Source organism: Doryrhamphus excisus, chromosome 1 (genome assembly GCF_030265055.1).
Source record: "Doryrhamphus excisus isolate RoL2022-K1 chromosome 1, RoL_Dexc_1.0, whole genome shotgun sequence".
Classification (NCBI taxonomy): Eukaryota; Metazoa; Chordata; class Actinopteri; order Syngnathiformes; family Syngnathidae; genus Doryrhamphus; species Doryrhamphus excisus.
In genome coordinates, this window is record NC_080466.1 from 10,511,450 (window position 1) to 10,535,895 (window position 24,446).

Consider the following 24,446-nt stretch of genomic DNA (forward strand, 5'->3'; position numbering starts at 1 on the left):
TAAGTCGAAAATTAATATAATAAATTGCAATTTAATGGATAGGGCAATATATATCGGTGGATGACATAGTACGTTGACGATGTTTACACAGAAAAGGTTGTGTGCAAACTGGAATATTGGCTAGGTGAAGGGTCACTTTAGTGTCGCTAAAGTTGGTGTGTTTTGTGATTGTGTGTGCTATGTGACTCTGCAATTAACAAATATATTGTTAAATACTGTTTAGTGGGCAGAGGTGATGTATTACTTGTGTAGCAGCTACCGTTCAACACACTGGAAAAATAAGTTAATCTGCCGCTAATGTACAATATTAGATAATATAATATATAATAATATATAATAATATTTTTTGTGTTCTGGAAGTGCAGTTTTTGGTTGTTGGTGCAAGTGAGGATAACCGGCACTTAGTGGGACCAAATATTGAGTGCTAGAGAAAGAAGAAAGCAAACAGCACATCATGAAGAGTCTTGAACCAGCCATGATATGCTATACATATCACTATATTGACAGTTACTATGGTACCCATTATGTCATTGTATGGTCATATCACCTTGTACTTCGGTACGTGACAAAAATAAAATTAATTAATTAATTAATTATAAAAAACTTTATATTAGGAAAGCAGGAAGTGAACAAATGTAACAGTTACTGATTGTAAAAGTACCAGATGGAGGGGTAGGATTTAATAAGCTTTGCTTCTTCCTACTCCTTTTGGACTCCTTTTGTGGAACTGTGAACTGATTATGTGATGCACTCAATTGTAATCTGATGCATGTTCAAATGAAATTAAACCATTACCATTACCAACAGCAGTGTTCACCTTCACTTGCCAATCTCAGTTTTATTATCATTAATGCTGAACATTCCATGTCAGTCGGGAATAAAGACCCACATAAAATTTTGTGCTTGGTCCAGTCCTTCCATCGACCCGGCCACATTAAATTAATGTCTGTACATGTTGCTACATACACGCACAAAAGCACATCTTAGGTTATCTGGCATGGTCTTTCATAGTTCTGGCGCTAGGGCAGTGGTTCTTAGTTATTTTCTGTCATGCCCACACTGGGGCACAGACATGTTTTTGCACACCCCCCTGATTTGAAATACTATTGAGAAACTGGTATACATGGGCTAGTGCGACATTCATGTATTTTTGTAGACTTGGATTCAATTCTTGGAACAAAGGAATTTATTTCTCTCGGATCATCACTAATAAACAGAGGGCAAGCCAGCAAAATCTTGTCTAGTCTGGTCATTCTGTAGCTCATAAAACAAGCAAAAATAAATTGAGAGGGCTAAGTTATACCAGTACAGAATTACACTCAACAAAACACACACAGCGCTCCCATTTCTCATGAGTTTAGGGTAGAGAAATGAACATTCAATTCACGGACAACAGCTCCCATCTGTGGCATTGTGATGCGTGATATGAAGTGTATTTTTGGAGAGGCCTTTTATTGTGTCCATCCTAAGGCACACCTGTGCAATAATCATGCTGTCTAATCAGCATCTTGATATGCTCCACCTGTGAAGCGTCTGGATTATTTCAGCAAAGGGGAGGTGTTCACTAACACAGATTTACACAGATTTGTAAAAAATACTTCAGAGAAAAAAAGGCCTTTTTTGTACTTAGAACAAATGTTAGATCTTTGAGTTCAGCTCATGAAAGATGGGAGCAAAAACAGAACTATTGCGTTGATATTTATGTGATTTGTTAATGCTTTATTAGCACTCCTGACACAAAGGGAATGGCAAGCACTTGTGATTTGCATATCAAATGATTCACCAGCGATTCTGCTGCAAAATTATAAAGTAAAATGCATTTGCAGTGTCTCTCAACAGCATGCACAACCCTCACATTTCAGCAAGCATTATATTGTGTCTTCTCAAGGAACAATACACAAACGAAATTACTATAAGATGTGTTACAAATATTAGTCACTACATGTTGGAATTCAGCTCAAAATGTCAGCTTGTTTTAACTCAAACAGAAAAATATACAAACTTTTTCAGTGCTTTGGTTCCGATTTTCTACAATAAAAGCTCTGATAAAACATTCCACTGTTCTCAAATATCTTAATTTTTCTGCACAAAATAAGATGAAAAATAAATAAACAAATCAAGAATAAAGAAAATCAATCAATCAGTAATAAATAAATATAATAATAATAAAACGGCAAATAATAAAAACTTAAGAAACCACATATAGTTGGTGGGTAGACAAATTATTTTTTTCAGATTAAAATTAACAAAGCATTATTAGAGCCCTGTAGACATGACAAAACACAACTATAGTCACATTTATACTCTTTTTATTTACAACATATTGCGCAACTGCAGGGTCTTGAGACACATGCTAACTCGCAAACTAGAGAGCTAGCGACCTAAACGGTAGCCTCCAAGTTATTTCCTTTAAACTTAAAAAGCCAAACACTTACCACTTCCACACGGATAGGGAGGATAACTATTAACAGTTATTTAACATTTAACATGAACATTAATCAAACATAAAAAAAAATTCTGAGTACATGATACCATACAGCATCCATATCAAACTTGCGCGGGCCACACTAACATTAAACTTTCATATCAAGGCAGGGGCCTCAAACTAGTGTCCTGCGGGCCACATTTGGCCCGCGGGCCGCGTGTTTGAGACCCCTGCCCTACATGTTGAAAATAATAATGGACTACCAATAATAATAAATGATAGCATTTGAAGCAAACTGATATGTTGTTAGACTCCCTTGATCAATGGCCTAATTACATTTTTGGAAAGACTGTCCCTGTGCCAAAGGACACACCCTCTTGAAGGTCCATGGAGTAATATTTATCAAGGTTGCTCATCTTAGAATTCATCATTGAGCTGCTGAGATCACAGGGGCTGGAAACATTGCTTACAACGGGAAGCAGAGAGAGTTAATGGTCCGTCTGTGATAAGACATTCAACCGAGTGATGAAGATGGAGAACCTCACAGTGGGCCTCACTCCTCTTTTGTCTTGGAAAGTGGAGAGATGCTGGAGATGCATACCTGATTTAATGCAACAGATGTGCCAAACCTTCCCGTTGACGGCCAGAGATGCTTTCAAATACAGTATATCAAAAAGGACCTTTTCAGTTTCACAGAGTTACTACATTTGGCACCCTGTGTTGCTTAAAGTGTCCTGACTCAATACTGCTATACACATTAAAGATAATGTCATTATTCTAAAAGAGCAACTACAGAGCAATAAGGAATGGGTAAAGCTAAGGAACTTTGGCGTTGAAATTTTTGGGGGAGTGCACCCCCATGTCTGGCTCTATTATTTATAATCTCACAGAAATTCCTGCAACTTGAACAGAGCAAAATGATTGGTACTGTGCCAAAACACTGAATGCAAAGGAGATAAAAATGCATAGTGTGTTGGGACACGTCATGAACATGCTTTATGTCAGGGGTCTCAAACACGCGGCCCGTGGGCCAAATGTGGTCTGCAGGACACTAGTTTGAGGCCCCCACCTTGATATGAAAGTTTAATGTTAGTGCGGCCCACGCAAGTTTGATATGGACGCTGTATGGTATCATGTACCCAGAAAAAAATATTACGTTTGATTAATGTTCATGTTAAAGGTTAAATAACTGTTAATAGTTACCTCCCTATCCGTGTGGAAGTGGTAAGTTTTTGGCTATTTAAGTTTAAAGGAAATAACTTTAAGGCTACCGTTTAGGTCGTTAGCTCTCTAGTTTGTGAGTTAGCATGTGTCTCAAAACCCTGCAGTTGTGCAATATGTTGTAAATCAAAAGAGTATAAATGTGACTATAGTCGTGTTTTGTCATGTCTACAGGGCTCTAATAATGCTTTGTTAATTTTAATCTGAAAAAAATAATTTGTCTACCCACCAACTATATGTGGTTTCTTAAGTTTTTATTATTTGGTGTTTTATTATTATTATTATTGTATTTATTTATTACTGATGGATTTATTCTTGATTTGTTTATTTATTTTCATCTTATTTTGTGTAGAAAAATAAAAATTAAGATATTTGAGAACAGTGGAATGTTTTATCAGAGCTTTTCTTGTAGAAAATCGGAACAAAAGCAAAGTTTATTCATTTTTCTGTTTTTAATAAATGCGTTTTTTGGGGTTTTTTTGGAAAACCTGATGCGGCTCAGCCTCGCCCAGACCCTAGCTCCAGTGGCCCCCAAGTAAATTGAGTTTGAGACCCCTGCTTTATGTATTTGTTTGTGGAAGATAATTCTCCTGCTCCTGAATCACTGCACACAGAAGGGTGAAAATGTCAAAACATACACCCCTGCTGTGTCGTATGTGCCTTTATATTTCAGACAAATGTTTAGCCAAATCAGCGTGAAATGAGTTTTGACAACAATTGGTTGAAAAACCTGGCCGCCATTAACCAAAACATATTTGTCGCAACTCATTTCCCATAAATCATACGTTTAATTGGTTTAATCTGTATTATTTCACACATAGCGACCAAAGCATTTGGAGTTTAACCAATAAGGGACACCACAAATTCATATCCAAAATACTTCATGTCCAAACCGGTAGGTTTAATATACAGCGACACTGAACCAGATAATCCCAAGTTTTCAGATCAGTCACCTTGAAGCTTCCTTTTCCATTATTTAGACATCTTATGAGTCGCGGGAATGTTTGGGCAGGAGGTGAGAGACTCAGTAACAGGCGGTGGGAGAAGAGACAACAACGTTTGAAGTTGTTGATGTCCTTTGAAATAATTATGAAATGAGAAACGCGGTAGCACACTGTGAGTTTTCAAAGACAATCTGCGCCAATATGCAGACACATGTGCCCTTTCACCAGGGAGCATCTGTCGCCATACATCAAACTTACGTAAGTGTGCATTGACTCGCTAGTAGAATGAATGACATCTTTTTTTAAACTTTTGATCAGTTACCTTTTTGGTTTTCAGTAAAGTTCTGCTGATGACGACGAGCATTGAGCAGAATATTCTCAAATTTTGGTACGCATCTTTAAGGGAGTGTTCCCCATCTATTTTGAGGGGGCACAAACCTGGAATTAGTTTTACAGAGAGATAATAACATTAGCCACATATATATGGACCCGAATATTCCAGTTGCGTTTGGTTTATTTGCTGAAACGGAAAGAGTTTAACCTTTGTATACACCTCATTCCGAAAGAAAAGTGCCAATCCAAATAAATATATAATCGGATTCACAGGGGTGGAATATTCCTTTCACCAATCCGATTGAGGTATGTCTCGAGTTTAACTTTATAAAATATTAGCAAGATTGATTTTATCCTTTCCTGTTTAAATTTATCCCTGGTACGTTCTTTCAGCCCATGCTCAGATATGACTTAACGCACAGCTTGAGATGTTCTTCAGTTTTGAAAATGGAGGCGAGCAATCAGCACTGGACTGCTGTGGAAGGTTTGTTTTTGATCCAAACTAATTTCAAGACTGGACTAACAAAAAACTGGCAATACGGAGTTATTCCAACAAGTGAAAGAAAAACTCGGGGAAGTCGGTATCATGTGATGTTGATGCTTACGTTTTACTGCGAATGTTTTATTGTTTTTAGGGAGGCAATTAAAAAAAATCTGTCCAGAGACAACAAATGAAAAACAGCCTTTTGGCTAATTGTGGGGTGTTTCCAGCAACGCTAATTAATGTATACTATCCCACAGATTGAAATAAACAAATAAAGTTATAGCAAGTAAGAACAGGTTAAGATTGAAGAAGCTGTAATAAAAACAACTAAAACAAAATAAATGGGTAATACAAGTGTAAAGATGACTTATAGGGGTGTTATTTGATGTCTGGAGGGCTCTAATTATTTAAAAAAATATATACTAGAAGGTTGCAAACATCATTTTTAATTCTTTAATTACAAAAATTTTCAAATTATAAATAACAAATCCTAATTTGCGGAAATTCACTTATCATGGTCAGGTCTGAATTCAATGAATCACAATAATCGAGGGATTACTAAACCCCATGGTAGACATCTTTTTTGCGTTTAAAAATACCGCATTTTACACTTTTCCCATGAATGAAGTGCTTCCCATTACTGCAGCCAATTAATTTGACACATTTCCGTCTATTAAACACGGTCATTTTCAACTGCAAGGATATGTGAAAAATATAAAATAAAATTCCTAATTACATTAATAAGGTAAGCCTGAAAAGGATTCCAAAAAAAAACTGCTCTAAAGAGGGACCAACTAACGCTAATTGTGAAAAGTAATTTATTTAGTTGATTAAAAGTTTCATCGTGGATTTAATTACCGCAGTTGAGATTTTCCAATTTCACACAACCAGTCATAATTCTCAGAGTTAAACATGACTTCACAGTCCCCCCCCCCCCCCCCCCCCACCCCCAACCCCCACCCTTTAACAAAGCTAATTACACATTCTCACAAATCGAGTCTCCTCCATCCGCTTTACTACTTCCCTGCTGTACGGCTCCTTTTGCTCTCTGCAGCCAATTTAAAAGCAGCTTAATCCTGGAGAGAAGACTGGCTTCCACTTAGGCTCCTGTGATAGAAGTCTACTAGGATCAGATTAAGCACCTGATATTTGGTGGATGGACACCATATGCATATTCACCTTTAAATGTCAGTGAGGGTGAAAAAAATAAAGTTAAAAAAACAGCAACAACTAAGCCAAGCTACATCCGAGTGTCATACTAAGGGGTCATGCGGTTCGGGATTTGCCTCCAAAGTAGCGCACTCATCTATTGAGACTCAAAAGCAGAGCTTGTCAATTGGTCATCAGTGTGACAAATCTGGTTTGGAAATGACATCAAATCGGCCTGTGAGTTCACATCAAACCTTGTAAGTGTTTTTTGTCGCAAATGTGAGGAAGAGGTATGCATGTCCACAGAGCTGCAAATATAATCAATGATTAATCAATTAAAAATTTTTAAAATCCTGGCCAGTGGTTTGTGACAGACATACTGTATGCTGGAAGGATTTATTTCCTGTAGTTTCTATTATTTCCAATGGGAAAAAATATTTAAACTCTAAACAAACTGACAGTCAACCTATAGATCGTATAAGTTGCATGATTGTTGTGAAACCTGTCCACTAATAAGAAATCATTTCAACCGTCATGGTAGCCTCAGTCTGCAAAAAGTGTTACTGTCACTGCAGTATATTGCTTTGTGCTCCTGTTGTCAGTGGAGGTACAATGATTGTGTAGACATTTTCCTTGAAAATTCAAGTAGTGGTTAGCAAAAATGTTCAATTTTTTGTGAAATTTTTTATCTTTTAATTTTTAATCAATTGGCTACAAAGACTAAGCTTGACGGATAATGGCCTGAAGGAGAAAGCAGGCTTTGAGATTACTTTAACAGATTGAAATACACTTTCGCAAAACATCTACAGACCTGCCAACATGTACTCATTTTTTGTACACGTCATTCATTTTGATGTAGGACTTGCCCAACTTAACACACACACATATGTGTAAAAATGTTTATGATACAGTTCATCTAAACATGTATAGGAAGCATATAGAGCAGGGGTCTCAAACTCGTGGCCCGTGGGATAGGCTAGTTTGAGGCCCCCGCCTTGATATGAAACTTTAATGTTAGTGTGGCCTTCACTAGTTTCATATGGATGCTGTATGGTATCAAAATTGATTGATTTTCTTTATTCTTGATTTGTTTATTTATTTTTTTCATCTTATTTTGTGTAGAAAAATACAAATATTTTTATGATAAAATATATAAAAGATATTTGAGAACAGTGGAATGTTTTATCAGAGCTTTTCTTGTGGAAAACTGGAACCAAAGCACTGAAAAAAGCAGAAACAAAAGCATTGAAAACTGTTTATTTATTTAATATTTTTGCTTTTTTTAATAGCATTTTATTTTATTTTTTTAAAAACCTGATGTGGCCCAGCCTCACCCAGACCCTAGCTCCAGTGGCCCCCAGGTAAATTGAGTTTGAGACCCCTGATATAGAGAATCCGGTGAGCATTTATGCCACAATACTACACTACTAAAATTGTCAGAATAAAAATCTATTTTCCGGGGTTAATGTTTTCAATTTCCAAATATTTTATTGTGTGTTTAAAGCACATCATCACATTACCAGTAATTTTAGTAATGCAATTTCCGGTGTTCAAGTCCTCTTAGCATCTAGCACAAGCCATGACAGCGCATCTTGTATAATGCAAACAAATGTATTTTAGTGGCTCAACACTCTTGTGAAGTAATCTGACATAATGGGATCTCTCTGGACCAGGTTTACTGTCTGGAGCCACAATTTCCTCATGTTGGCTTGAGTGGAAGAGAAACGTTTGTCATGTATACTCCCTAATGTATTATCAATGCAAATCCTGTTAAGTGAATGTGCATACGAAGGCCCAAATGATAATTGAATCCTACAGTAAGTGTTCCTGGATGATGCTGTGAGTCCCAGGGTGAATGTTAAATGAGGTCTCAGCGCTATCTTATATCAGACTTCATGCCAAGCATACAGTGGTCAGATGGGGTATTTTTTTCTTTTTTCTTTTTTTTAAACACACACTCACCAGAGAATGTGTGTTGCGGCGAGAAGACGCTGTGAGTGTGCACATGCACATGAATAATAAACAGCATTTGTAATGACTCCTGCGCTCTTGGCTTGAGCACTGATTGTGCTGCAGTGGGCGGTCTTGTTGCAACCCACCTGACACAAATATCACATTGCTTTCTCATCTACTCTTTTAAAAGCTTTGCAAAGTTGTCTGTCTTAGGTAATAAAACAAAAACTATTTTCATCTAAAGATGAACCGCTATCCACTAGAACGGTGGTTCTCAGCTGGTACGTTTGGACCCAAAGGTGTGGAAAAAAAAAAGTGTCATGTGTCATGCACTGTAAGTTGGTATTTACTTGTCACATTTAATGTTTCAGATCATCAAACAAATTTAAATTTACCACAGTTAAGATCAGTGTTCATGACTCCCCCATAAGACACTAGATAAAAATAGCCTGTAAAAAAAAAATCATCTTCATCTCAATTTTGTAAGAAACATCTTGATGATCCCCAAGACCTTTGGGAAAATACTCTGTGGTCTGATGAGACAAAAGTTTAACAGTTTGGAAGGTCTGTTTCCCATTACATCTGGCATAAAAGTAATGTTGCATTTCAGAAAAAATAACGTCACACCAACAGTACAATATGGTGGTGGTAGTGTGGTTATTGGGGCTGTTTTTCTGCTTCAGGACCTGAAAAAAAGTTACTTCCTGAACGGATTCTTTCCAAATTGCTGTACGGCCGACGCAGATGGAGCAGTGCTGCACGGACATAGTGTGAGCCAATAAATACAGTCAAATATAAATTTATAAATTAAAAATATCAGCCTGCTTTCAATTAACATCCAGGTTAAGCATTTACAGTAATAATAAAATAATAATATATACTGTCAAATGTTTGTTGACTACAAGGAGTGTGTTATAATGTTCTTTTGTGAAGTAGGCTACTTAAGTACTTTTTTTTTACATCAGACATCATTATCATTCGTATTTTTAAGTACAGCGCTGCTGACATTGACGAGCTTCCGCAAAAAAAAAAAATCACATAACGTGGGCTTGTTTTTTTTATTTCTTTATTATGCAGTTTCTATTGCTAGTTTAAAAACTACTATGTCATTTCTTTGCCTGCTTTGAGACAAACGATGTCATTCTAATGGCGATGAATGATGGTAAAATTGTTCTTTTGTGTCTTTTGCAATCAATTCATTTGGCCTTCATAGCAGACGTTATCTCATCACCCCTCATCAAAGCAGATCTAACGTCATGTGGAGAGACACAACCTCAGTGATGATAGTACCAGTATATCAACTTATAATATACAAGCACATACTGGTATATACAAACATCTCATCTATCCATATTTGTGATGATAGCAACAAGAGAAAACAGTTTCTTCCTGATCCACCAAGAAAAATGCAATAAAAATGGCTGCTGTTCTTTCATAGTACACATCCAGCCCTCTCCAGATGATGCATCTGGTTGGAGATAACAAGGCAATTGTGTGCAAAGCAATCCATTCTTCTGGCAAGTGGCCATGCTTCACACCTGCGTTGGGCCTTGGTGGTGTGTGCATCTTAAGAGGTTTTCTCATGACGTCCAATGGCAGAGAATATACATTACATATACATTTGCTTTATCTGTTCCTATGAAACCCACCACACCACAGATTGCAAGTTTCAACGCAATACAAAAACTGATTTAACAATTTATGTCTTGTACAAAGGTTATAGATGGAAAAAGTTGCACTCATTGGATATAATCTATGAGATTCAGTGCTAAAAAAAAATAAATATGTGGGATATTGTGACAGCTCAAGGATATGGTGTTGTTCCCGTGTTTTTTGAACACTTTTTCAATCGAAGCAAAACTAAAAAGGAGTAGAATTAAATAAGCTTTGCTTCTTCCTATTCCTTTTTGGACATGTGGATCTGTGAATTGAACTATGTGATGTTTTCCAATTCAACTTCTTAGCATTTTCTAAATAATAAGTTAAAACCAGGGCTCGACAGTAACGATGTACCGATGGCCCGGGGCAAGTTAAAACAAAATTTGGGCAAGTAAATCCAATCAGTGATATTCCCGTCAGGCAAGTGCACTTTGGCATGCCATACTGCCAAGAGTTTTTTTTAAAACGGTTCTTGTTGGGTGTTGGTAAAACATGGACTGCGTAATTCCGGTGGTAATTTGCAAACCAATCCTTGCAAATCTTGAAATGGACCAATCAGAATCGTTTATTTAGACCGCGGTCTGCAGTCCACAGTTTGCATTTTACCCACACCCGTTCTTGTTCGCGATCAACCAATCAGCGATCGTTTGACTATGAAAACATCTATCATGGCGTCCCTGCCAACATCGTCTAATTATTTTATAATTTTATTAAAAGTATTTTATTAGCGGCAGCAAATCAAATGATGGCACAGGTGAGTGAATCACATTGCTGTGACAATTTGAAGTGGTCACAATGAAACACCACCGATTAGATCCAATACCAAGTGCTGATTTTGCACAAGCTACAAAATCTAGCGGTTCCATTTCTCTGTGTATTTTTCTCACCTTTGCTTCACAAATTATTGTTTGACCATTGAGCATTTTTTTCTGGATTAAAAACACTTTACTAGTACACAAATGTGTTTATTCAATAATGTTTCATAGTGGTGCACAACTTATAAAAGGCAAAGTGCCTTGAAGTCTCTTGACAATCCAGATGTAAGAAAACAACCACAAGAAATGATAATCATTTCATCTTTATTTGAGATTCTCATGTGATGCCACACAAATTAGATGATATCATTATGGCAGTCTTTTCATTTTACATGGGGCAAGTTCGGGCAAGTAGTTCTCACCTTAAGGATTCCCCATGAGCAAGTAATTTTTGTTTTTAATGTAGAGCCCTGAAAACATTACCATTAAAAAGGTAACAAATTCTTTAGCATGTGATGATTGAATTATCTGATCTTCCACATCCTCTATGGTGTGCTGGCTTTGCAAACTATGTAGTGTGGTACCACGCATGGTACTATGTTGTACATCTATGTGATGTGCCTTTCTGTCCAAACTCTATTCTCAACTGTGCAAGTGATGCCTCAGATTTGTTTGTTTATCGTTGGCTGGGGCTCTGGAGTCCCTCTCTGGTTGGGCCTCTCATGATGCTCGATCTTACAACCGCCAAGATGAAAAAATGGAGCATATTTTAAGCAGGCTGCATTGCAGTATGTTATGCAGTATGCAGTCTGTACTTCGAGTATGATTGGTAATTCATTTTTTCTGCCAATCCATCGACAGCTGCTGAAAACCATACATAGCCTGTAGATGCAACGCTGCTGAACATACATAGATGTTTGATTTTGATTAGTATCATATTTTTTTATTACTGTGGCCATTCATTATATGGCCATACAGTTCAGTTTTAGTTACATTTTTCTTTATATTTCCTTCTCCTGGAAGCTTGTAACTGTGCCCCAGACACGGGAAAACCTCGAGAGGCAGTGTTGAGATTTCAAGCAAATGCCTTAAAGAGGACCTATTATGCTAATTTGTGGACCCTTTGTATTGAGTCATGGACTCCTATAGAGCAGCTACACACAATAACTTCGACAGAAGACTTTCTAGAGTGCTTCCTGCCAAAATAAGCTGTTTTAATTTTTTCCACCCACGGTCCACCTCCGGGCATGCCCACTCTGCTGTGATTGGTCACACGCCACAAAGTCACAAAGTGCTTCCTAATGATGAAAAAAATGGAAAAAGCATAATAGGTCCCCTTTAATGACCTCTCATTTGCAAAAGACCCATTTTTGGAAAAATATATGAGATAAAAATTAATTTGTAAATACTATCAATTTAATATGCATGCTATAACTTTTTATACCTGACTGCTGTGCTCTGCTTTTAGCCTTGTTTTTAGCTCTGAATGAATGTATGGATGTTGTATTTGAATGCATCTTTTACTCTGTTTTTTACTCAAATCTATTTTTTTTTTTACTGTAAAGCGTCTTTGAGTACTCTGAAAAGTGCGACACAAATAAAATGTAAATAAAAAATGTATTGTGTATATATATAAATAAATGTATTATAACAATCAATGCAAAGGTCTGACTGGGAAGAACAAATTTTCATATACCATAATATTATTAGGAATACACTTTAAATTGAACTTTTAATTTGTAAAAAGCAAGTAATTAAGAACATTTTAAAGCTGTGTAAATATGTATAGCATAGTGTTCTTTTTCTTCTTCCATACATCTAAACTTTGAATTTACTTTTTATTTTTTACTTTGTAACAGTCAGTGATTGACTCCAGACTGGAGTCAAAGTCCTGTGTCCATGTGTGCCTGCACATGTATTTCTACAAAAGGGGTGTATGGATGAACCTTAAGCTTGTAGCAATAATCCCAGCGTCTGATAATGTTTTTTATTATGTGCATAAATTCATACATTGCCTCAAAATGTAGCCGAGTTTGATAACAAATGGCCACATTTGAAGCGTTACATTGCAGTTTAGTGCCACGAGTGACATAGTAACTGATCCATGTTTAAATATGTGCATCTTTAGTCCTTCACATTTATTTTGCTTTGAGGTGTGTGCATGTCTACCTTGCTGCCGCTTACATTTTGGTGACTTTTGCATGATACAGTGTTTTTACAAACTTTGTAAAAATAGTTAGATTCTTTTTGTTTTTAAATTCACACCAATGTACATTGAAGTAGAATAACAAGTCAGGGGGGGGCAAAGACAAAAGAAAGAGAAAACACAAGCTCACCTGCAGTTCGTGCTCTATTTATAAAAGTTCTGCCGGGCGTGATGGAGACAAATTACCTTTTAACAATGTGAAATAGAATTTTGTTTACGCAGCCACACTTCCCCTTGTTTTTTCTAATGGGATCTTTCACATCGCAGCCTGCTCCTTTTTATCTTGCCCTATAATCAAAACCAATCAGTCTCAAAGAAAAAAAAAACACGATATAATATAGCCATTAGGTGTTTTTTTAATCTTCATTGAACAAAACAGTTGGCCACCTGCAGGTACCACCTCAATAAATTGTCTGTAGTCTGGATCAGTCCAGATGGCATCATTGGTATCACAGTGGGGACTGCAGGTCTCACTCATGTGGACTTATGCATGGACAAATGTCCCCAAGGGTTCAACTGGACTCTTTTTACTTTTTAATACTTGATCTTCCCATAACATTTGAACACTTCCATTTTTAAAGTACACATATATTTTTCAATGCAACTGCCGTGAGTGGTTGCACGGTGGCCGAGCTAGGAGACCCGGGTTCGATTCCCTGCTCATGCATCTCTGTGTGGAGTTTGCATGTTCTCCCCGTGCATGCGTGGGTTTTCTCCAGGTACTCCGGGTTCCTCCCACATTCCAAAAACATGCTAGGTTAATTGGTGACTCCAAATTGCCCATAAGTATGAATGTGAGTGTGAATGGTTGTTTGTCTATATGTGCCCTGTGATTGGCTGGCGACCAGTCCAGAGTGTACCCCGCCTCTTGCCCGAAGACAGCTGGGATAGGCTCCAGCACCCTGCGCGACCCTCGTGAGGAAAAGCGGTAGAAAATGAATTAATGAATGAAAATTGTCCATGACATGTATGAATGCGAGTGTGAATGGTTGTTTGTCTATATGTGCCCTGTGATTGGCTGGCGACCAGTCCAGAGTGTACCCCGCCTCTTGCCGAAGACAACTGGGATAGGCTCCAGCATGCCCACGACCCGCAACCCTCAAGACCCTCGTCTTGACAAAATTATTTGAGTGAGCTGAAATTATTTATTGTCCTATTGCAGCAATTATTTTAAAAGTATTTCTATGAATTCTGCATTGGGTCCTAGAAAGAAAAAGAAACAGGATGTACTGAAGCTGTAAAAGCAAAAGTGCTGTAAAATTAGAGGGGGGTAAAAAAAGAAACTTGATATTTGCTGCTATTCCCCAGACAAGACGCTCTTGTTGCACCTTTTGTACGACGAACGGGCCCTGTTAAAATTTTACAATTCAGGGCTGATGTACATGTTTTATACTCTAACAAAAAGCGTCTGGATGAAAGATGGACCATAAAATGTGTTCTCATGTGCGTTTCTCTTCGTCGGCAAAGAGGAGACGACGGGATGGAGGGGGGGGGGGCTCTTCACATCGTGTGCTGCGACAGCCTTAGTAATGCAGCCAAACTCACTGCTTTGCCGAACACATCAAGATGGAAGAGGCAGCTGTAACCCAACACCCCAACTGTAGAATAGTGCTGATAGACAAAATCACATCCACATAGTTCTTTTTAAGCTTTGTTGGAGTCAGCAAGGACCAGAGGTGCCAGATAAATTGGGGTCATGAAAGAAACGACAAAATGTCGTGATTTGTTCTGTTACCAAGGATACCCAGTGGATGCCGAGTGATATGTTGAAAAAAAGAATTGTGTCTCGCTCTTGTACTACATTGTATTAAAATGTTACACTCATTACATGTCTGCTTTTTCACCGTACATTTGGAAAGGGTAGATTCACAGCAGTACAATGTTCTTTTCATACTAGTCCAAGGTGTGCCGAGATCTGAGATGTTTCTAGATGTAAGGTACATCATTAAAGATAAGGTAACATGGTTTAAAAAAACTGTTTAAAATGCATAAATATGGTTAGAGCATTTAAGAGTAGTAATAGTTCATGTCATACATATAAAATTCAGTTGTAAAAGAAAAAAAGACACCCTACTATTTTTTTTATATGTTTGTTTCTAAAATAACCAAATCTCCATTGTTGGCGTTTAGGTGTAATACCACAAGGTCCACTAGGGGGTGGTAGCAGCGATGGTGGTATAGAGTAGGTGACAAAACGACAGAGGAAGAATAAATCCTGAGGGTGAATATATTTATATTTTACTTCATACAGTGGTCCTATGTTTACACTATTCGGCATTTTGGCACACCTATTAATTACAAATGGAATTTTGGTCCATAAACACAAGACGTGCCTATGAATTGGTTACAAAATACCCTATGTGCTGCTCAGGCGCAGCCACAATAACAGTCACACGCTATCAATATTGGACTGTCGCTACCCTCACAAAAGGGTAAAGATCGTTGTAATAATGACAAGGAGGTGGTCGATCAACAACAAACAGCGGCAAACTGTGTTTTCTGCACAAAGCCACACACTAGTTGCTAGTGCTTTGTTGTTGTTTTTTTGCTAATTTTGAGCCTCTTGCTCTTTTCCCAAGCCAATCATGCTGTAAAACAGCCAGACTCTCTGCACTTTTAGTTAAAACACACAAAAAATGTTCCCTCTCTCAAGTGAGTTCTCAAGTTTTGCACGACCGTACCCCACCAACAATCTGCATTTGTATTATTAATGCACTAACAACAGGCTCTTTTATTTGGAAAAAACAATAATGCTCATTAATTACCCCCATCAGTGCACCACACCGTCAAACCAAATGGTGAGAAATCTAGAAATCTGCAGTATTGTGCAGTTCTGGAGCATCAACATCTTTCGTTCCAATCTTGTTCGTGATCTTCTTACTCTATTTTATGTCCTTCATGTGTTCTGTCTACAGTAGGGGTGTGAATCTCAGCACTAAGGACGATTCGATACACATCTCGATGCACTGCCAGCAATATGATACTTTAACGATACATGGAATTTTCTGGCGATACGATTCAATACAATTCACCCCTCTTCACAATGCGATACGATGCGATAACCATTTAGTTCAAGTCAATGCAATCCAGTATGATATGGTCCAATTTCTTGCAATATGATGCAATTCAACATGATGCAAATAAGCAAAGGGAAAACATGGAATTCAGTATGGTCCTACAAAAAGGGTAAAAAATGGGCAAAACAGGGCGGGTTAACAGGGTAGGGTAACAGTATGGGCAGGGCAAAAATCATGTTAATTGTGTCCGGTGTGCACACAGCTTTAAGCTGTCATTTCAACATTAAACTTTGGTATCAAGGTGGGGGCCACAAACTAGCATCTCGCGGGCCGCGAGTTTGAGACCCCTGCCTTAGATGGTGGTCATCTTAAGATAAGTATATTAAGCAAGTTTTTATATACTTCTGAGATTTTCATTAAGCTCTACTTACGACGAGTGGTACACTTGTCATCCTTCGTAAAGTAGTTCTTGTGTAGTTATACGAGACCATCAAGCTTACCAAACATCAAATCAGCCCAAAAGTGCACAACAGACATGTAATGACATTAAATGCCTCTTGTAACAGCAATTAGTTCATCAAAATGACTCAGACTGACTCAGCATATTCTTCTCCCTGATTGAGCTTTATACACATTTGGTGGAGTAATCAAAACCTTGATTTAAGGAAAATCAGTGTGTTCCCGTTCTTTCTCATGTTTTTGTTTGCACCATTGTTTGCAAGCTTGTAGTTTTTCTTTTGGCGCCTCTTAACTACACCTGTCTGCCCACTCTCTCACGTTTAGACTGGCGTTATGTGTTGAAGTTTATTAAAATTGATTTGTGACGACATCCCTACTTTCATGCCAATCTATCGGCTCTGCAAGGTTACTTTGAAAAGTTGAGCTGAAAAGGACATTTTCTTTCCTTCATAGTTTGGTTGCCTGGTGACCACACTGGTAATTGTACGTAATGTGCAAGATCTTACATATGAGTCTAAAACCCATTTTCCTAAGTCCCGCCTGCAGAGCCAAACATGTTCTATATTTGCCATATAAAAGGAGTTCATAAGAAACGTTTAAGGCTTAAATATACTTTCGACAATCCAATGAATTTGCCGCAGCCTGGCTTGTTTTTCATCCATCACTGAAGAAATGCTCTTTGGACATTGTTGTTGTTGTTCTGGTTTTTTATAAACCCATTTACCAGAGTTTAATTCCTGTCTTGTGTCGACACATGACAGGAATGACTGCTGCTTCTCATGAAATGCCACTTTCAGGAAAGACTTTATAGGATTTGACATGGTCCTGTGCATTTATAGGTACACAGCACACAGGGGTTAATGTGTTTCTCTGTGTCTCTACCTATTGCACTCTCTTTCTATCGGACAAGCTTGACACGGCTATAATAAATGTCCGTATTCTCAATTTGTCTGTATGATGTAGCTAGGTGATTATTGAATTCATGTTTTGTTTGTTGAAACAACACCTTAGTAATCCGCATAAATGCATTTTATGCGTATGGCCACTCTTCACATTCTCACTCTTCACCTTCAGCTTCCTCAGTAAAGCACTTGTCATCTTGGAGGTGTGTTTAGGCTCCTTATCTTGAAAAACTGCTGTGCCATTCTCTAGGAAAGGGATCACGCTCTTCTTCAGTGTCACAGTAAATGTTGGGGTCCTTTTTTCTCTTAATAAACTGCAGCTTTCAGTGCTCCATCCACCCATCCATCCATCCACCCATCAATCCATCCATCAATCAATCCATCCATCCAATCCATCCATCCATCCAATCCATCCATCAATCCATCCATCCATCCATCCATCCATCCATCCATCCATCCATCCATCCACCTATCCAATCCATTCATCAATCCATCCATCCACCCATCAATCCATCCATCCATCCATCCAATCCATCCATCCATCCATCCATCCATCCATCCATCCATCCATCCATCCACCTATCCATTTTCTTTACCGCTTATCCACACAAGGGTCACGGTCATGCTGGAGCCTATCCCAGCTGACTTCGGGCGAGAGGTGGGGTACACCCTGGACTGGTCGCCACCTAGGTGGTATCGAACAGCTGTGTGGCCTGCATTATAACCACGCTGGCAACACTCATGCAACACAATTATCTTCATACATACTTGTGTTGCCAGCTATTTAGACAACAGTGATTGTGTGCTGAGTCACTTCTAGTGAATATATATCAAAGTTTCAAGTCCATTGAGTAGATTTTGTTATTCATTTGTTTTTTATTCATGTCAATCCAAGCAATCCAGAATTATAGTTTTAGTATGAAATAATTATAATTATATTGATGAATGGAGGCTGCACGGTGAACAAGTGGTTAGCACGCAGGCCTCACAGCTAGGAGATCCGAGTTCAATTCCGACTCCAAATTGTCCATAGGTATGAATGTCAGTGTGAATGGTTGTTTGTCTATAGTATGTGCCCTTTGATTGGCTGGCGACCAGTCCAGGGTATGCCCCGCCTGGGATAGTCTCCAGCACCCCTCGCGACCCTCGTGAGGATAAGCGGTAGAAAATGAATGAATGATGAATGGATGGAACCTATTGTTGATGCAGACTTCTCCTATATGCAGTGTTTCTCACTTTCTTCATCAAATTGCTGGCACTCAAACTCTAATATTGTGCAAAGACCGAGGGGAAATGTTGTCGAAAAGACCCCAAGCCATGTTCTTTAGACCATGGTCACATGTAGTACATTCATTTTGCTCGTCAGTGGTCTCTCCGAGTGTTTGGTTTCCACCAATACTACCCTGTTTGACAATCTTTTCATTTCAAACATCTACTGGTTGTGGGTGAATGCATTGGAAAGTACTGCATGAAATGCGTTCAGCTTCATTCTGTCTGTAAGCAGCTGAAATGGTCTGATTTCATCAGCCAGTTGATGAATCGGTCAGGCGCTTGTCTTGTCTCCAGTAGTATTGATATTTGCTGTCAGAGCAAATTCACTGTTCGTGACTGTGTGCACACAATTTAGTTCCTTTCCCGTGCCTGTAGGGGTATGTGAATGCAGTCTTCGCCTGTATGTTGCTCTGATCTCTTTGTTAGGTGCTAACAAAAGAAGCCATGTTGAATGTGCCCGACTTTCATGTTCATCTGTAGCAATTGCATGGTCAGATTGATTGTATTCTGCATAATGCTCTTTAACATGCTTAAAAGTTTGTGTTGTACTGTTTACATCTGGATAGATATGTGTATTTGTGTGTGCATGTGTGTGTTTCTATAAAGTATATATATGTATATAATAGGGGTGCACCGATCAATCAGCCACAGATCGATATCGGCCGATATCAGTGAAAAAGATCGCTGTCGACCGATACTTGCTTTGAAACGCCACTCCCCTCTGGCGATCCCCTCCACCAATCATCATCCTTATCAATATCTTCCTGACAAGTGAATTTTGATGTTTTTGTCATATTAGGCAAATATTGATTCTGAGCGGCTCCCAAACTTTACCAACCCAGGGCCAACTTGAAAATCAAAAAAATGTCAGCGGCCCACCTTTGTTGTATAAACAGTACATAGACGAAATGCTGCATGCTCAACATTATTATTATTATTATTAGATTATTATTATTAGTCCCATTTTTTGCTATTAGTTTTGCAACTCGGTCTGATTCCTGCACCGCTCTCTTGTATTGATTCAATTGTTTTTTGTTGGCTCTGATATTCTTTTAGTTTATTTTCCAAAAATTCTCGTGGCTTTGATGAATATTTGTCATGTTTAGTTTCCAGATGGCGGCACAGTTACAAAGTTTCAGAACTTCATTAGACAACACCTCGGAGCACAACAGGCAGACAGGTTGTACGTTGTCCTCTGGCCCAACACTTGTAAAAGCAAACAATATGTACTCACTGGAATATTTCAGATAGCACCTCTTTTTTGTTTTCAGAGATTTGTTTTGATTATCGTTTTCATTTGATGCTTTTTCTGTTTTACTTTTTACACCCGTAAGCCACCGCTCCATTCCTAAAATATTCCTAAAATATTCGTAAAACAGGTCAATAACACTCAATAGGTTATTACTTAGGCCTATAAATATATTTTTTTAATCGTGCAATAAAAATATTTGCAAAAATGAATCATATTTTTCGGTGGTCTAGTGGTTAGCGCGCAGACCTCACAGCTAGGAGAGCAGGGTTCAATTCCACCCTCGGCCATCTCTGTGTGGAGTTTGCATGTTCTCCCCGTGCATGCGTGGGTTTTCTCCGGGTACTCCGGTTTCCTCCCATATTCCAAAAAACATGCTAGGTTAATTGTGATTAACCTAGGTTAATTGGCGACTCCAAATTGTCCATAGGTATAAATGTGAGTGTGAATGGTTGTTTATCTATATGTGCCCTGTGATTGGCTGGCGACCAGTCCAGGGTGTACCCCGCCTCTCGCCCAAAGACAGCTGGGATAGGCTCCAGCACCCCCGCGACCCTTGTGAGGAAAAGTGGTAGAAAATGAATGAATGAATGAATGAATCATATTTTTAATGACCTCTAATGGCCCACATGCAGTTCCATGACGGCCCACCAGGGGGCCGCGGCCCGCACTTTGGGAATAACTCTGTAGAGGTTTGGAGTTTGCCGTTTTGAGATGATGTATTCAAAGATAGTTAACTGGGTTTCTTGCTTAAGTGATATTAGTATTCATCAATCAATTCAATTCTCTAATGCTCTATTGTGTTTTTGTATATTATTGACAGTTCTGTATATGTGTGATGTGGCTATTGATGTCTATTATGCTCTGTTACCAGGATTGTGTTCCTTTAGAGATGCTCTCTATGCTTACACAGCAATTCTGTCATGAGGCAGCATTATTGTGCAATGTTTTTGTGTCATTTTATGATATCAAAGATGAAATCCACAAAGACACTGCCCTAGTATTTCCCATCTTTATTCTAGTTGATCATAGCAACAGCACAAATTGTCATTCCACTTTAATAACATTAAGATTAAGATTAAGATATGCCTTTATTCGTCCCTCAGTGGGGAAATTTGTATAGGTGATATTAGGTGATATTGTATAGGTGTATTAGGTGATATTATCATAAACCCAGAGGGAATACGTTCACCAAACATCATATTTACGTGACAACCTTGTCTTACTTGTTCCCACAACATGTTTTGTGCCTGACCAATTTGCTGCAAACTTGCTTCTGAAGAGCAATTAGGACCTTCACCACCTCCCATAGTTCACTGGTAGCTGTTACATGGTCTTGCCTGCAGTCCAATCATTCTGTTAATTAGGCCCACAAGTGAAAACGGGCTGCAAATGCATGAAGGCACATTTATTAAACGCGGTATAGACACTTTGTGTAAATGAGCACACACTCATTGAATTCCCCTTGTACAGAGCTCATTAGCATTTGCACTTAACACAGTGTTGCCATTCAGTGACAGGGCATGTGTCTTTTCCCTGTCTTCTGCTGGCCTACGGTGTTTTATACTGATTTTTTTTCATGCTCATCACATGCAAGTCCTCATTGATTGATTTGCATTTGTCACCAAATCGAAAGCGTGACACATTTAGCCGCTTTGCCTTTCTTTCCACTCATTGTAATTTAATCAACTCTATGAGCATGGCTATTTGTTACAGCAGTGATAAAGCTGAGGGGACATATGGAGTGAAAGTACCATTCCATGTCCCAGACTCCTATTTGACAGTGGACACAATAAGATGAAGGAAAGCTCAGCTATGAGAAGTGCACACTGTTCAGTGGACTTCATAATACGTCTGGGAAATAAAATGTCATCCAACACAAAGACAATCCTGGATAGTAATCCAAAAGCACTCCAGATAGGTGCAAGGCTCTAAAAATGAGTGTAACTAACATCTCCTGGAGTGCTACTCCAGCATAATTCACCTTTTAATCTTAAAGTTTAGCTTGGTGCACTTGGGGCAATATCACTATGTGGCAGCTATGCAGACTCTGCACTGCAGCTTTTCGTTTTCATTCCCTTTTTATTTCAGAGATATCTTCTATTTCAACATGAGTCAGTGTTTGGCATTTCATCAAATGGAGGTCTAAGCATTTTGGTGCATAAGAGGCTGCTTCTTGCTGCATTGTCCTTCAAAAAATGACTGTTCTTCACTTCTGTGGTGCCATTACTCGGGTGGCAATCATTTCTAGAGGTGGGGTGTGTTCCAGCACACATTACCATTACCTTATCGATAAGCTCTGCTTGTCTCGGTTCGGTTGGCTTTCCACATTTTCCGAGTACTTTGGTTTCCTTCAGTTTGCCATTTAACTTGAAGTAGACTTTGCAGTAGTTTGGGACTGAATGTTTAAAAGCTTTGCTGACTGTCTTTCCTCGACCCACGCTGTGGAAAATAAAAGCACTGACGCAGATGGAAATAAGCTAGAAGTCATGAATCCGGAACACAGTTGACTGTAGAAAAGCATGCCAAGGTGGCAGTAAGTCAAGCCACATTTTTTTTCCATCTATGAATCTTAATGAAAATATGAGCTGGAAACCTCATATTACAAATATACAACATAAGGTGGCCAGAAATATTTCAGTATTGAACAAAGCAAAATTTGTTCTCAATCGGAAATCACTCCACAATCTTTATTGCTCTCTGGTTCTACCATATCTTACTTATTGTGTGGAAATATGGGGTAATAACTATAAAAGCAATCTTCACTCGCTAAATTTACTGCAAAAAAGGCCAGTAAGGATAATTCATAATGCCGCCTACAGAGAACATACTAACTATACTATACTATACTATACTATACTATACTATACTATACTATACTATACTTTGAAACACTTATATGTAGGACTACGTTAAAAAGCCATAGCATTTCAGTATGTGGAATCAAACTATGGAATGGATTGAGTAAGGACTTCAAACAATGCACAACGATGAGCCAATTCAAGAAACAATACAAGCAGTTGATGTTTGCTAAATACAAGGATGAAGAGTCTTGAACCAGTCATGATGTGCTTTGTATATCACTATATTGACAATTACTATGGTACCCATTATGTCATTGTATGGTCATATCATACAATTATTTTTATAAAAAAAAACAAAAAACAAAAAAACGTTAAACTGTATTATGGAAAGCAGGAAGTGAACAAATGTAACAGTTACTGATTGTAAAAGTACCAGATGGAGGGGTAGGATTTAATAAGCTTTGCTTCTTCCTACTCCTTTTGGACATGTGGAACTGGGAACTGATTTTGTGATGCATAAATGCACGGTGACCGAGTGGTTAGCGCGCAAGCCACACAGCTAGGAGACCCGAATTCGATTCCACCCTCCGGCATCTCTGTGCATGCGTGGGTTTTCTCCGGGTACAACTCCCACATTTCCTCCCACATTCCAAAAACATGCTAGGTTAATTGGCGACTCCAAATTATTTTGCTTACATTTTGTCATTAAATTTAATCGACATTGGGCTGCACGACCACAAAGCTCAGAGATCCGGGTTCGATTCCCACCTCGGGCATCTCTGTGAGGAGTTTGCATGTTCCTGTGCTTGGGTTTTGTCCGGGTACTCCGGTTTCCTCCCACATTCTAAAAACATGCTAGGTTAATTGGTGACTCCAAATTGTCCATAGGTATGAATGTGAGTGTGAATGGTTGTTTGTCTATATGTGCTCTGTGATTGGCTGGCGACCAGTCCAGGGTGTACCCCGCCTCTCGCCCAAAGGCAGCTGGGATAGGCTCCAGCACCCCCGCGACCCTTGTGAGGAAAAGCGGTAGAAAATGAATGAATGAATGAATATTTTGCATTTCCTCTTTTATGACCTATAAATATTATTACAATGTTGTATTCTCATGTTAAACAATGCCAACGCGTCAGATAATAAGGATTGCGCATTTGAAAGTGAGCCACATTCTAAAAACATGCTAGGTTCATTGGTGACTCCAAATTGTCCATAGGTATGAATGTGAGTGTGAATGGTTGTTTGTCTATATGTGCTCTGTGATTGGCTGGCGACCAGTCCAGGGTGTACCCTGCCTTTGGGAGCTTTTGGTATACAAACTGAGACTGCTGTTTTTATTTTGTCAACAGTAGCCCCCACAGATGAAAATACATGTGATGGTTTATGTTGATTCCACACTGTGAACAATGTTAGTCTTTCCTTTGGTTTTCAGTGTAATGGGCAGAACACAGTCACACTGTCATTGTGGGACGTCTTAAGCACATACAGTATGTACGCTATTGACAGCCTTTTGTTGACCACTGTCCTGTCAGTCTGTCCTCTGATCTTGTTCTTTCCTCATCTGCCAGAGCTTGACACCTGCTCCGGGAGTAGCAGCGATAGCAACTAATAAATACT